At 37.0% G+C, this 4,648-nt stretch overlaps 1 pseudogene; it reads left to right on the top strand.

Annotated features, from left to right (window-relative positions):
- The first annotated feature begins 3,446 nt into the window (after window positions 1-3,446).
- LOC109505113 (peroxidase 41-like) lies at window positions 3,447-4,341 on the top strand (annotated as a pseudogene).
- The last annotated feature ends 307 nt before the right edge of the window (window positions 4,342-4,648 follow it).

The following is a 4,648-nucleotide window of genomic DNA, read 5'->3' as shown; positions in this document are numbered from 1 at the left end:
TAAATATTTAGTTTCAAATATATTTTGTATAGATATATTCTTGAGATGATATTGTTTAAGATAAATTCAAAAAAAAATCATACCTTTTTTGAACTTAAATGTGTGATACTTCTTAAGAAAAGAAAAAGATAATTTGTTTGAAGAAATTTCTTTGTGAATAATCTATTTGCATGAATATATCTTTGACATTATACCTTGAGATAAATTATAAGATTGATGCTTTTTTGCTTTAAATTGATTCATACTACTTAAGAAAAGAAAGAAATAATTTCTTGAGAAACTAAATATATCTTTTTCTTTGCTTTGAATGATCTATTCAAAATCACTTGTTTTGAAAAGTTCTATCTCTATTAAATCTTTAAAGCTCAAAATATTTTCTAACTAAAATTGAAAAGTGTTTTTGAAGAAATGTTATTCAAAAGAAAAAAATCACTATCAAACAAATACTCATTTGAAAGTTGAATTCAAAAAGAGGACAAGTATTATTTTTGATACACCTTTTTGATACTTTTAAAAAAAAGAGAAGTTATAAAATCTGAATTTGAAAGTTAACTTCAAGTTACATTTGAAAGGGAGAGAATTAAATCTAATTTTGAAAAATTGATGGTGTGTATATGTGAAATTGAGATGATTTTGATGATTTTTCTAAATCTTTCTCATGCTTTTTGATACTGTCAAAAAGAAGAAGATGTATATTGAGTATATGCTTAAATAATCACATGCTTAAAATGATTGAAGTGCTCATTTGATTGCTTGAAATAATTATATGAAATGAGCATATGTAGGTATCAAATTTGGATATCAAATTTATAATGAAAGTTCAAATGAAGCATTCATAAAGTACATATTTACATACATAACTCATATTGACAAATTAATTGAAACACATTATGTTTATTTGCGCATATACTCAAAGTTTTATCATCATCGAAAAGGAGGAGATTGTTGATCTTATGATTGATTTTAATGATTTCAAAATATTAAATATAAATGATACTAATCAAATATTTCAAGAATGGATGTAAGATTTTTCAAGTGCTCATAATAAAAAAATTATCCATAAAAGAAATCCTCTCAAGATGCCAAGCCAAAATATTTCAATGATCAAGTTTTTACATATTTGGTCAAGAGGAGTTGACTTCTGAGAGTGAAGAGTTGACTCTGACATATTGGTATGCACTGGCATAGTCAGTGAATTGGCTCGTAAACAGCAAAAGTTAACTCTCTCAGAGAAGACAGAAGACTATAATTTCAGAATTTTTGTAAGAGCTGACTCGATTCTACGAGGTGACTCATTTGGCAATTAGAGCCGACTCGTTTATATTATGAGTCGACTCATAGCCTGGGACTAGTTTTTTTACACTACTCAAATAGCTAGTTTTTTAGTTCCAACAACTATTCTAACTCTTCCAACGATCAAAACTCATTCTCTTGTCTCTTTTAAGTTTATTAAAAGCTAGAGAATCATTTGAAAAGTAAGAAAAAATTTTTTAAAATAATCATCAAATTGAGTGAGGTTCATTGAATATCATTGAAAATGAAGAAAAGAGAAAAATTAGTACACAGAATTGAGAGCTTTCAAAGAGTAATCTTCTCCAACATCATCTACATCTTCTCAAGTATCAATTGAAAAGAAGTCAAGCTTCAAAAGAGCAATTCTACAGCCACTTTTTCAAGCTTTAAAGAGTTTACATTTTTTATTTTTATATTATACTAAAAATCTTACTCTTATATTTTATTTCTTTATAAGTTTTTTTGGGAGAAAGAAACTTGAGGTTTAGACCCGTCCAAGTCTGAAATTGAACATTATAAGTTTTAGTTGGTAAGCCTGTAAAACCAACTGGGTTGATTGTGAATCCAAAAAACAATCGATGTATAAATTATAGTTGGTGATCTTGAAAAACCAACTGAATTTATTTATGATCCTGGATAAAATAAATACACCATAATCGAAATGATTATAATGAAATTCCCAAAGAGCTCTTAAAGAATGATGTGGATGTGGGATTGCACCAAACCACTATAAATCATTTTGTGTTGGTATTGTTCCTTTTGCTCTCTTATTTTACTTACCTTGTAGCATTTTAATTCTTGCATAGTTTTACTTATTCTGCTGTTACGCATTGTTTACACTTCACAAATACTCAAATTAGTTTAATTTGAAGCGCATACTTGTTTAGATACTTAGTTAGTTAAAATTGTTGAAAAACTCAATTCATCCCCCCTCTTGGGTTACTACTTTCTAGGCAACAGAATCAGAGAGAGCAAAAGACGGAGAGGGGGGAGAGAGAGAGAGAAAGAAAACCCATCACAGTAGCCGATGGCCACCGACGGATCGGGGAGCCCTCAAAGAGCCCTCCCCCTTGATGCAGTTGAAATAGGGACAAGTTGCTTTTATTTCCATTGCAAAATTACAATACTTAATTTTTTCACTGCTCCATAATGAGACCAGTAAGTAATCATGAAAAAAACTAAGTATTATGATTTCATGATGCAAATAGGGGTGACTCACCCCTATATCAACTGCATGAAGGGGGAGGGCTCTTCGAAGGCCTCCCTAGCCCCTCGATGGCCACAACCGGCCACGGTTGGCTCTTCCTCTCCCTCCCTCTCTCTCTCTTCTTATAAGGACTCATGTAGGCATATATTTAGTCCCATATTGGTTATTCACTAAAAAGATCTTGGATACTTATACAGGATTAAGGAACCTACATAATATCTTCTGATTAGCCCTTTTGGATGAGGTCCTAGATTTTACAAATGGTATCAAAATTGATCCAGCTCATAACCTATATGGATTAAGAGATACTACGGCACGAGCTCATTGAGGCTGACCATGGACCGATCATGGTGCTTATGAATGGATTTAAATTCTGAGCCTAGCGAGAACACTATGACTTAAATAGAGAGAGTATATGAGGATCCATACAAATATATAGTCTAACATCAATTATTCGCTAGAAAAATTTTGTATACTTATATAAGCCCAAAAAATTTAAATAATATCTTTTGACTAGTCTTTGTGGATGAGATTCTGGATTGTTATACTTTCTCTCTCTCTGGTTCACCATCTTCCATGCAACACCATCATCCGATGCCCTCTGACGGCCACTACCATGACCAATCAGCCTCTCCCTCTCCTTCCCTCTCTCCTCCCTCTCTCTTTTCTAGAGCTGCAATTGGGCCGGGCTGGGCCAGGTCATATCCCTACCCGAGCCCAGTCCAAAATACTTTTTTCAAGCTTCGGGCAGGCTTAGGCTCGAAAATTTGTTAAAATTTAAAGCATGAGCCTAATTTGAACCCAATCGGGCTAGCCCAAATTTTCTTATTTGGGCCAAATATTGGAGTGGGCCAAACCTACAAAAATGAAAGGATAAAAGACCCTCCTCAGATCTAAGGATGAGGCCTTTTGTCGAGCTCTACACCGCCAACAACACCACCTTCTAATGTCAGCACTCCTCATGGTGGTGCTTGCGGTGGCGATGGCCTTGTCCCTCCCATTACCGTCGATCGCAAATCTAATGCCCAACTACTATCGAAAGACGTGCCCTCGGGTGGGGGAGATCATGATGTAGGTGGTGACCAACAAGTAGATCACCGACCCCACCACTGCTGCCGGCTCCCTCCGCCTCTTCTTCCATGACTACTTCATCAGGAACTGCGATGCCTCCATCCTCATCTCCACCAATGCCTTCAACCATGCTAAGTGCGACACTAACATCAACCTCTCCCTCCCCAGTGATGGCTTTTATGTCATGGTCCGCACCTAGACCCAACTCAAGATCGAGTGCCCTAACATTGTCTCCTACTCCGACATCCTCAACTCACCACTCGTGACCTTGTCACCATGCTCAATGGGCCCTTCTACCCGATCCTCCTTGGCCACAAGGATGCCCTCACCTCCAAGGCCGGCACCATCAAGGGCAACCTTCCCCACCCCAATATGACTGTCTCCTAAATGATCTCCATCTTTGCTGTCCAGGGCATCACTATCCAACTGATGGTCACCCTATCCGACACCCACACCGTCAGCTTCTCTCACTATAAGGAGTTCGCCCACTAGATCTACAACCACAACAACAATGACAAAATGCCTTCGAGCCCTCCATGAACTCCAAGCTTGCAAAAGTGCTCTAAAATAATTAAGCCAACTACATCAAGGATGAGACCATCCCCACCTTCAACGATATCATGATGCTGGGCAAGTTCGACAACATATACTTCAAGAACCTAGCCAAAGGCCTGGGGCTCTTAGCGTCTAACCAACTTCTGATGTTGGATCCAAAGACGAGGCCTTTTGAATTTAGGCTCGAGCTCGGGTTGGGCCAAAGGTATATCTGAGCCGGCCTAAAAGACAAACAAGCCCTATGATTAGGCCCAACCCAGTCTGAACTATTTCGAACCTAGTCCAAAATCCGATCCGAAGTATAGCCGGCTCGAGCCCAGTTCCAGCCTTACTCTTTTCTTCTCCAATTCTCCCTTTCCTCCACTTTCTTTGTCATATATGCTCAGCCTAATACCATGACATACCGAACCATACTACTGGTAAACCGATATAAGATCTAGTTTTGGTTTGGTGAATCTTGTCTAAGACCTTCCTATTTGCCTTACATTGAGCTCAAGTTTGCTCGATTAATATTTTACTTTA

This window comes from Elaeis guineensis, chromosome 7, assembly GCF_000442705.2.
Source record: "Elaeis guineensis isolate ETL-2024a chromosome 7, EG11, whole genome shotgun sequence".
NCBI lineage: Eukaryota > Viridiplantae > Streptophyta > Magnoliopsida > Arecales > Arecaceae > Elaeis > Elaeis guineensis.
Note: the sequence above shows the minus strand (reverse complement) of the source record. Positions and strands in the feature narration are given on the sequence as shown.